Below are 11014 nucleotides of genomic sequence, written 5' to 3'. Positions count from 1 at the left end.
CCTACCCTGATTTCAGGTGTGTGGAAAGGGCAATGGTCATAAATCAGGCAGGCAGGCACTTCTAGAACTACAGCCTGGACACAGCGCTCTCTCCTAGCCTAGGAGGGGGCTGTTGGAGGGGGGCTCCCTGGGCTTTGGGGCCACTCCTTCATCTTGAGTACCCTCTTCCTTCTCCTGCTTCCTCCTTCTTGCCTTTTACCCAGACTCTCTCCTCCAGGCTGGTCCCCTTTCCCCAGAGCTACAGATCCAACTCCTTGTGATTTTCTGTCATCCCAACTCAGCCTGTCCCCACACCATCCTTGCCATCTTCCTTTTCCAATAGGGAAAGCATCTTCATTCTCTGACTTGGTCCCAAGCCTCCCTCCCTCCCCTTCACCTCCACCCTCATATCCAGTTAATCCTTGATTCCACTGACTGCTCTTTCCCATCTTGCTCATATGTCTTATCTCTTCCTGATGCTGGGGCCTCAACAGGCCCACACAGCACTGACACCGAGCCTTAATAAGATCTCTCTACTCAGCCTCTCTGCCTGGACTGCCAGATTCATCTTGGAAAAGCACCCACCTTTTCAGGGGCTGTACCTGTAAGCCTTCTCTGGCATTGAGTTCCAGGTCAACTCTGCCCACACCTTGGCAGGGCTCTGAATGCACACCGATTTCCCAATACTCCCAACCCACACGCCCATAGCTCACCCATTAGATTCATCTCTTCATCTACCCCACCTCACCTGTGTTCCCATCCTTCCTCACTTCCCCTGCTCATGTCCTCATTTCACCTCTATGACCTTCTCTCTCACTCCCACTCAGTCCCCATCAGTCAAACCGGATCAGGCCACTTTGGGGAGTGGTGACCTGAGCACACTGAAGAATCAAGTTCAGAATCAAGTTCAGCTTGTCTCCTGCTGGTCCTTCCCCTCACTTTGCTCCAGTCTTGACTGGTGTTTGGTCATCTTCCTGTTTTCACGCAGGTGCTACCCCACTACCTTGGATACCCCCTACACGCTGTTTATAATGACACAGACTGAGTGCTACCTCTTCTAGACGGTCATGCCTGGTGGTCCCTGATGATACAGCTTCCAAAGATCCAGGAACACCTCAGGGATTATCAGCTTTAATATCTCTAGCATCTGGCACAGCATCCAACACTTAGCCTTCAACTGGTGCTCTGTTGGTTTCCTGGACCATCACAAAGGACCATGAACCGAGGGGGTTTAAGACAACAGAAATGTGGGGCACCCAGGTGGCTCAGTTGGCATCTGCCTTCAGCTCAGATCATGACCTCAGGGTCCTGGGATCAGATCCTTCATCAGGCTCCCTGCTCAGCAGGGAGTCTGCTTCTCCCTCTTCCTCTGTCCCTCCCCACTGCTTGTGTTCTCTCTCTCTCTCTCAAATAAATAAATAAATAAATAAATAAATAAATAAATAAATAAACAAATCTTACAAAAATGAAAGAAAGAAGAAAGAAAATTCTTTCACAGTTCTAAAGGCCAGAAGTCTGACATTTAAGATGTTGTTGAAGTTGGTTCTTTCTGGAGGCTGCTGGCTATCCTGGGTTTGTGAGCATTACCCCAATCTCTGCCTTCATCTTTTCTCTGTGTCTGGTTGTCTCTGTGTCTCTGTTTTCTTTTCTTTTCTTTTCTCTTCTTCTTCTTCTTCTTCTTCTTCTTCTTCTTCTTCTTCTTCTTCTTCTTCTTTCTTCTTGTATGTGTGTGTCTGTTTTCTGATAAAGACACTAGTTATTGGATCTATTCCTATATGATCTCATCTTAATTATGTCTACAAAGACTCTATTTCCAAATCAGGTCACATTCTGAGGTTCCAGGTGGACATGATTTTTTTTTTTTTTTTTTTTTTACGGGGGGGGAGCATTATTCAGCTCTGTATCCAGGGTTGCCCAGGATGCATTTGTGGCCAGATGGAGCCACCCATCCTCAGGGAACAGCCCCAGGCCCACCTCCAAGATATCTTCCCTGGTGCCCCTGGCCTGCACCCTCTGCACTTAGTCTCCTTCCCTTGGGAACCCTGGAGGTTTTAGCATTTCCTGCTAAGGCTAAAATTTCTACTGGGCGCACATCTACCCAGAGGAATTCTGAATCATCATGCAGATTAGCTGTTGCGCAAGATTGATATTTAAGGGAGATCAGGGGGTGCCTGGGTGGCCAGTTGGTTAAGCATCTGCCTCTGGCTCAGGTCAGGGTCCTTGGATCAAGTCCTGTTCAGGGGTGAAAATCTGCTTTTCTCTCTGCCCTTCCCCCCTGCTTGTGTGCTCTCTCTCTCTCTCTCAAATAATTAAATAAATATATTTAAAAAAAAATAATGAGCTCAGGTGTCTCCTAAAATGAAACAAAATCAAAAACCTATCTTCCTTCTACTCATATTCCCCTCCAGCTCCAGCCCCAGCCCAACTTGATTCGAGAGGTGTCTTCTCTTCCTGGCTCTGTTTCTGCAACTCCCCTCCTCCCTCTGTCCTCCTCCCTCCTCCCTCATCCTCAAAACCTGAACTTCGGGATCCCTGGGTGGCGCAGCGGTTTAGCGCCTGCCTTTGGCCCAGGGCGCGATCCTGGAGACCCAGGATCGAATCCCACGTCGGGCTCCCGGTGCATGGAGCCTGCTTCTCCCTCTGCCTGTGTCTCTGCCTCTCTCTCTCTCTGTGACTATCATAAGTAAAAAAAAAAAACAAAAAACCTGAACTTCTAGGGACGCCTGGGTGGCTCAGTGGTTGAGCCTTCTCAGGGTGTGATCCGTGTTCCAGATTGAGTTCCCATCCCGCATCGGGCTCCCTGCAAGGAACCTGCTTCTCCCTCTGCCTCTCTATTTACGTCTCTCATGAATGGATAGATAAAATCTTTAAAAAAAAAAAAAAAAAAAAGCTGAACTTCTGTCCCTTCTGGTCATTCTCATGTCACCACATGCAATGGACATGCATCTGACCCCACTGATGCCTCCCTCCTTGAAATTCATTCTTTCCTTGGCTTGTAGGACATCATTCTCTCCTGGTTTCCTGCCACTTCTCTTGCCACTCTTGCTGTTACCCTTAACCTTTGAATTAAATCAGAGAGTCCTGGAGAGTCCTACAGACTCTGACCTTTGTCCTGTCCTCTTTCACTTCACACCTGTGACTCCAACCACCACCTGTATACTGATGAACCCACATTCCAGATATCCAACCTGGCACCTCCACTTGTGTCCCACAGAGGAACCCAGACGCAGCATCAACCAGTACTTGCCATGGATGCCTGTCTACACTGCCCCTCCCCAACACCCCAAGCCAAACCCGGTCTTTCTTCAGTGCTCCATTTCAGTAAATGGCAGTGCCAGCATCCCATGAGTTTCTGTGACCTTCTGTCTCTCTCATGCCTTGTATCTAATCTATAACCAAGTCCTGCTCACTTTACCTCCCAGTTCTCCACTCTGACCACTTAACCTCATCTCCACCACCAGCCCCAGACCAGCCTCAGCACTGTAGCTGAGCTGATCTTTCTGCAAAGTAAGTCTGATCTTGACCCATTACTCACCCTTCTTAAGACTCTACGGTGGCTTTCTAGGACTTGCAGGATGAAGACGAGCCCCTGGTGTGGCCACAAGACTCTCAAGACCTGGCCCTTGCCCGCCATTTCAGCCCCAGATCACTCTTCCTCACTCACTGCCTTCCAGCCACCCTGGCTTTCTCTGCTTGCCATGTTCCTCCAGCTGTGAGGTCTTTGCCTCTGCTGTTCTCCTTGCTAGGACTGTCCTGAGCCCTTTTGCCTGGATAACTCTTATCTCATCATGACTTAAACATCACTTCCTCCAGGAAGACTTCCTTTATTTCCCTGGCTAGGCTGGTTCCCCTAGTTATTCCTCCTAGCACATCTACCTCTGCTTTGTGACCTTTTCACTATTGTGCATTTATATTGATTTAAATCAGGAATTGAGGGGCAGCCTGGGTGACTCAGCGGTTTAGTGCCACCTTCAACCCAGGGCGTGATCCCGGAAACCCGGAATAGAGTCCCACATCAGGCTCCCTGCATGGAGCCTGCTTCTCCCTCTGGCTGTGTCTCTGTCTCTCTCTCTCTCTCTGTGTCTCTCATGAATAAATAAATAAAATCTTAAAGAATCAATCAATCAATTAATCAATCAGGAGTTGGCATACTTTTTCTGTAGAGAGCCATATAGTAGATATTTTAGGCTTTGCAAACCAATCAGTCTTGGTTGCAATACTGCCATTATTGGCAAAAGCAGCTACATATGTAAACAAATGAGCAGCACTGTGTTCCAATAAATCAATATTGGCAGATAAATTGGATCATCATGTAATTTTCATGTGTTACAAAATATTCTTCTTTTAGGGACGCCTGGGTGACTTCGCAGTTGAACTTCTGCCTTTGGGCCAGGCGTGATCTGGAGTCCCTGCAAGGAGCCTGCTTCTCCCTCTGCCTATGTCTTTGCCTCTCTCTGTGTGTCTCTCATGAATAAATAACGTCTTTAAAAACATTTCTTTTAATTTTTCTTCCATTTAAAAATATAAGAACCATGGTGCGCCTGAGTGGCTCAGTTGGTTAAGCGTCTGCCTTCAGCTCGAATCATGATCCCAGAGTCCTGGGATGGAGTCCTGAGTCTGGCTCCCTGCTTGGCGGGGAATCGGCTTCTCCCTTCCCTCTCCTTCTGCTTGCTGCTCCCACTGCTTGTGTGCTTTCTCTGTCTCTGTGAAATAAATAAAAATCTCTCTCTCCTCTCTATCTCGCTCTTGCTTGCTCTCTCAAATAAATAAATGAAGGGGCGCCTGGATGGCTCAGCGGTTGAGCGTCTGCCTTCGGCTCAGGGCGTGATCCTGGACTCCCTGGATCAGAGTCCCACATCGGGCTCCCTGCATGGAGCCTGCTCCCTCTGCCTGTGTCTCTGCCTCTCTCTCTCTCTGTGTCTCTCATGAATAAGTAAATAACATCTTAAAACTAAATGAATGAATGAAATATTTTTTTAAAATGTAAGAACCATTCTTAGCTTGGCAATGGGCCACACAGTTTGCTGATGCCTGGCATGCGATGGCTTCTTGGTCAACCCTTCCCCTGAAGAGCTTTTACCTCAGTGTGTGGCTAGATACACTCACCACTGTGACTGATCTTAGGGTCTCTCCTCCTCCACTCCCTGCACTGGGGTAGAGACTCCGTCTACCTTGATTCCCACAGTAGCCCATGGGGAGCCCCCCAGTGCCTGGCCCACAAGAGCCCCTAAGAAGCCATTTGTGGAACACTGGAGCAAACTGGGCTGAAATTTAGCCACTGTTGTCACCTCCCAACTACGCATAAAACACAAAAGCACTAAGGCACACGTCCTCCAAGCAGAAAGAATCCAGTCATAAATGAGGAAGAGTCAGCTTCCAGAAACATTTGGCAGGGAACCAAAAGCCTTTTACTGGGTGCCCTTGGGCTTCTGACACTTTGATTATTATTTATTTTGGCAAGGGTAGGCCGCTAAATGAATGTTGTTTAACTTTTCATTTGCAGTACCTGTGCACATATATGTCCTAGTAACAACAGGGAAACTGGGGATGGCTATTCTGAGAATTGCAGGACATTTGCCATCCCCGCCGCCTCCTCCTTCCTGGTCCAGCTACTCAATTCCAGATATGTGACATGCCCATCTAGGATGAGGCAGGTGAAGCACTTGCCTGGAGCTCAAAATTTACAGGATACCAACAAATTTCAGTAATCAGGGTAAATAATTTAATGCAACAATTATCGAAAATCATATCAACAAACTATGTCCAAAGGAGTCATCTGGTTTCATGAATAAAATTTTATTGGAGTCAGGGTCAGGCTTAGTCTGAGGGGTTACAAAGCATCTAGTACAGATACTGGGTAAGGTCTGGTCTTTCTTTACAATTTTGAAATTCTGACCATCATGGATTTTTTTTTTTTTTTAAGATTTTATTTATTCATGAGAGACACACAGAGAGAGGCAGAAACACAGGCAGAGGGAGAAGCAGGCTCCCTGCAGGGAGCCCAATGTCGGACTCGATCCCAGGACCCCGGGATTATGACCTGTCAGAGCCAAAGGCAGAGGCTCAACCGCTGAGCCACCCAGGCATCCCCCATCATGGATTTTTGCATTAATTTTGATTTTGTAAAATATTGCATTAAAATATTTATCTTGGTGACTGAGGTTTTTTTGGAGCCTTTCTTAAATTTTGAGCCTGAGGTGAATGCCTCACTTGCTTCACCCTAGTCCTGGCCCTGCCCCAAATGCATGTTTCCCAGTGGCCTGGTTTGGGAAGCACTGGGACTCATATAATCTTTAACAAATATGAATGGTATTCCTCTCCATGCCATTTTGCAGGTCAGGAAACAGAGGCTGAGAGGGGTTTGTGTTCCCCCCCACACACACACACACACCTGCTGGAGGATCGATCCTCAGCCTCAAAGAATCTCTGGGGTAGAGGGGAAGTAAAAAATGGGAGCCAAAGGAGGAGTAGGAAGGCCTTTTATTTACACCTGGACACAGAGTGTGTGCAGACTTAGCAAAAGGCTGGCAAAGGGAGGGGAAGAAAGTCAACGAGCAGCGTGCCAGGCCACTCACATCCAGCCTGACCTGACCCAGGAAAGGACCTGGGTGGCCCCTTCCCCTCCAACCTCTAGAAGTTTTCCTTCAGTCCTTGGGTCAACGTTTATTAGGCACCCACTCTCTGGCAGGCATGTGTTAAGCACTGGAGACATGAAATATCCAGGCTGCTCCTACATCCGATGGAGAATTCTCACATGAAACAGGTGGATGCCAGGAGGGATGCATCCAGAGGGTGTTAAGGAGCAGAGAGGAGGGAACACCACTTGGCTTAGGGAGACGGGGTTCAAGACTGGCTTCTTGAGGGGCGCCTGGGTGGCTCAGTGATTGAGCATCTGCCTTTGGCTCGGGTTGTGATCCCAGGGTCTTGGGATCGAGTCTCACATCGAGGTCCCCACAGGGAGCCTGCTTCTCCCTCTGCCTATGTCTCTGCCTGTCTCTCTCATGAATAAATAAAATCTTAAAACAAAACACTGGCTTCTTGGAAAGCAGAGCATCTTAGCTGTCTTAAAGGACTGCACAGTAGAATATGACAAGTGATGTGGAGGGCTTACAGGGGCGACAATGGAAGAGTGCTCTAGACAGCGGAGAGAGCGTGAGCAAAGGCCAGGAGGGAAGACCCTTCAGAGGGTAGGGGTGGTATAAGGGCTGGTAATGAAGTCCATGAAAGCTACTGGAGACTGATGTTTGTGGCAAGGATCTGGGGAGTGGAGTTGGGGTGGGACTGAGCCAGCAGGGCAGGCTAGAGACAGCCCACTTCTCCTTAGCAGGTGGGGCCTGGTCCATGTTGCCACCAGGGGCCTTCCTCACAGGAAAAGTGCAGAGTTGAGCTTATGTTCTCTTGGGTGGGGTGCTCCTGGCAGCCATCAGGTACCCACCATATGCCAGGCATACTCTGCCTGAGGTTCCCACAAACATCCCCTCCTTTACCTCCAGCCTGAGTACACCATACCTCCCCTAGGGTTCAGGGTTCTTCCCTAGGTTCCTGCCACCTGGTCCTGCTTCTGATCCCTCCCCTCTGTGGGACAACATGATGAGATGGACCCTGTTGTTGCCAGCATCCTTTAGCCCCTACCTTGACCCTTCTGCGTTCAAACGTGGGGTAACATGGAGGAAGCAACATCTGTGGTTTTGGTTGGGTTGCCACGTGTCGCTCACCTCTAGTGGGAATCAAGGAATTAAAGCCAAACAAAGCCACAGGAGCGGTTCCTGGCGGGCTCAGTTGGAAGTGTGTGCAATTCTTGATCTCAAGGTCATGAGTTTGAGCCCCACGTTGGGTGTAGAGATTAAACAAAAAAACCACACGCCACAGCTATAGGACATATTTGTAGAATGTAATGTTATACAGCCAGTGAATAAGTAATTTTTGCACTTTGAGTAACTTTTGCGTTTTGAAAGTACACAACAGGGACACCTGGGTGGCTCAGTGGTTGAGCCTCTGTCTTCGGCTCAGGGCGTGATCCCGGGGTTCTGGGATCAAGTTCTACATTGGACTCCCCGCAGGGAGCTTGCTTCTCTCTCAGCCTCTGTCTCTGCCTCTGTCTCTCATGAATAAAATCTTAAAAAAAAAAAAAGTACACATGGGGCAGCCTGGGTGGCTCAGCAGTTTAGCGCCACCTCCAGCCCAGGGCCTGATCCTGGAGATTGAGTCCCACGTCAGGCTCCCTGCGTGTGGCCTGCTTCTCCCTCTGCCTGTGTCTCTGCCTCTCTCTCTGTCTCTCTCATGAATAAATAAATCTTAAAAAAAAAAAACCCACAATAATAGGGATGCCTGGGTGGCTCAGCTGGTTAAGCATCTGCCTTCTGCTCAGATCATAATCTCAGGGTCCTGGGATCAAGCCTCATACCCAGCTCTCTGCCCAGTGGGGAGCCTGCTTCTCCCTCTTCCACCCCTTGTGTACTCTCTCTCAAATACAATCTTGAAAATTAAAAAAGTTAAGAGTAGACTTGAATCCTGACTGCTCAATTAAACACCTTCATGATCTTGGACAAGTCACTTAATCTCTTCTCAGTTTCCTTATCCATACAATAAGGATAATTCATACCTATTTATAACATTATTATGAGGATTATGTGAGTTCATGTTTGCCATGAACATTTCATTTGCCATGAACAGAGGCTGGCATATAGTAAACACTATGTGTTGTTAAATAAAAGCATTGCTTTGATTAAAAAAATGCAAAAAAAGATTAATTTAAAAATTACCCAAGTCATACAGGAACAAAATCTATTTGTAAGGAACAACTTGGACATTTTTAAAGCGAAATAATCCCTGGAGACAGATTAGTTTACAGCCTGTCTGGATTCACAATAAAAATATTTGAGTCTAAAGCAGCAGCAGGAAGGCATCAGAAGTGTGTGGGTGGCATTCTAGGGACAGTCCCCTCCCTGGTCTCTCCACAGTGGGGGAAAGGGAAGGGATAGGGTTCACAGACATGGATTATCCAAAAACGCTGGCTGATCTGGCACCCAGGAGGACGCCTCTAGCATATTTCTGCCGTGAGGCACATGTTAAGCCCTGAGCAGAAAATGCTGACATTTTGGCTTGCTGGCTAGCCTCCCTGATGTGCAGGCTTGCTTGCCATTTGGGTTTTTGAAATACTAAAAAGCTTTTGAGGACCCTCAGGACTATCACTGTGATTTCCTAGTGGCCTAGGAACTGCAAATGAAGAGCTGTTTAGGAAAGCAAATACCCCTATTAAATTCAGATGTGGGGATAGCTGGGTGGCTCAGCAGTTGATTCTCTGACTTTGGCTGGGGATATGATCCCAGGATCCCGGGATCAGGTCCCATATCGAGCTCCCTGCATGGAGCCTGCTTCTCCCTCTGCCTGTGTCTCTGCTTCTCTGTGTGTCTCTCATGAATAAATAAAATCTTAAAAATAAATTCAGAAGTGGGGATGTCTGGGGGCTCAGTGGTTGAGCCTTTGGTTCAGGGCGTGATCCTGGGGTCCTGGGGTTGAGTCCCACATCAGCTTCCTGCAGGGAATCTGCTTCTCCCTCTTCCTTAGTCTCTGCCTCTCTCTCATGAATAAATAAAATCTTTTAAAAATACAGATGTGGATTTCAACCAACATGTGCTTGAGGGTATGAGGATGGTTCTGGCATCACAATAGCACCCCAGGAGGAGCTGGTAAGGGTAGCTGCCTCCTTGTCAGCTCCCGGATGGGGAAGGGCTCAGAGATCTATCCATGTGGCTAACCAGAACAGCTCTGCTGTCTCCTTGTACCCCACCTCAGCATTTCTTGACCTTAGCCCAGGAAGAATGAAGATTGCGGGGGGTGGGGGGTGGGGGGGTAGGGGTGGGTAGGGTGGTGGGTGGGTGTTGGAACCTAGATTGAGACATTTGGATATGAAAAGACCTCTCCTGAACACTGGAAAGGTGTTCCTTGGAAAGGTGATTCCTACCTATCAGCATGCTCAAGGAAAACAAGAATGACTGGAATTGGTGCTGAGTGAAGACGCCAGAAAGGAAGATCGGTAAGACACAGCTTGCTTAGAGGAGCCAATGCCCCAGCCTGAGAGACCTTGAGCATATACCCTCTACACCTATTGCAGTCTGGCCCTGCCCTGACCCCCAAATGACCTCTCCTGACCGGAAACTAGGATCACTAATTTCTCTTCCAAGGGGCTGGGTGGGGATGGAATTCAGGCACACCCTGTGGGGTGCTGTTTGGCCCGGTTCTGGACTGCATTGCCGGAGGGGTTCTCTCCCAGGACTTGTAGCATTTCCTCTTCGGAGTCAATCATTAACCTGAGAGCCCCCCCACAAGAGAAGCGGGAGGAACAAGAGGCTGGCTGAAGCTGGAAATGCTGAGGTGGCTTCCCTAGAGGGGCCGAATCCCCAGGCCCACTCCTGCAGTTGCAAGGCAGTAACCTGGCGGGGATCCAGCCTCTCCCAGGAAGGGCAGACACCCGCACACCCAGCCAGGCAGGTGGGATGGCGGAGGCCTGGACGTGGAAGCAGCCCCTTTGCTTTTGGGCAGTGCTACATGCTATGAGTAGAGTGGGGTGTGCCCATCGCTGGGAAGACAGCCTTCAGCCACACAGAGGAGGGCGGCGGGGTGGAGAGCCTCAGTTCCACATCGGCTCCAGACTGAAACACCAGCAGTGTGAGACTGCGCTCTGGACAGTAGGCCCTCAGCCTTGCTTCTTGAGATCAGCCTGGGTTCCACGGCTTAACCTCCCAGGCTCCCATTAAGCAACTGGGATAGAACACCCCTAAGCCATCTGTCTGTCAGGTGCCACTCTCAGCCCGGCCACCTGCAGGGGAGGAGCAGAGAGAAGCCACCTACTCCAAGCCCCCCCACTCAGGTCTCATGGCCTTTGGGAACACGTCCGTGGGCCCCTGAGGCTGAGCAGCCAGGACCAGCCGAGAAAACCAAGGCCAGGGGCCTCTGATGGGCTGGTCGCCCGCGGTGGGGGAAGCTGTGCTTCCAGGTCAGGAATCCCCCCAGCTCCGGAGGCTGCTGGGATGTG

The 11014-nt window shown here is 49.2% G+C and overlaps 1 long non-coding RNA gene across 1 annotated transcript; it reads right to left on the bottom strand.

Moving 5' to 3' along the window:
* Nucleotides 1-1445: 1445 nt before the first annotated feature.
* Nucleotides 1446-3864, bottom strand: LOC144287001 (uncharacterized). Its single transcript, XR_013354933.1, has 2 exons — nt 3515-3864; nt 1446-1719 (listed from the first exon to the last, which is right to left on the bottom strand). It is a non-coding gene; the product is annotated as an uncharacterized LOC144287001 (long non-coding RNA).
* Between the last annotated feature and the right edge of the window lie 7150 nt (nt 3865-11014).

This window comes from Canis aureus, chromosome 16 (genome assembly GCF_053574225.1).
Source record: "Canis aureus isolate CA01 chromosome 16, VMU_Caureus_v.1.0, whole genome shotgun sequence".
NCBI lineage: Eukaryota > Metazoa > Chordata > Mammalia > Carnivora > Canidae > Canis > Canis aureus.
Note: the sequence above shows the minus strand (reverse complement) of the source record. Positions and strands in the feature narration are given on the sequence as shown.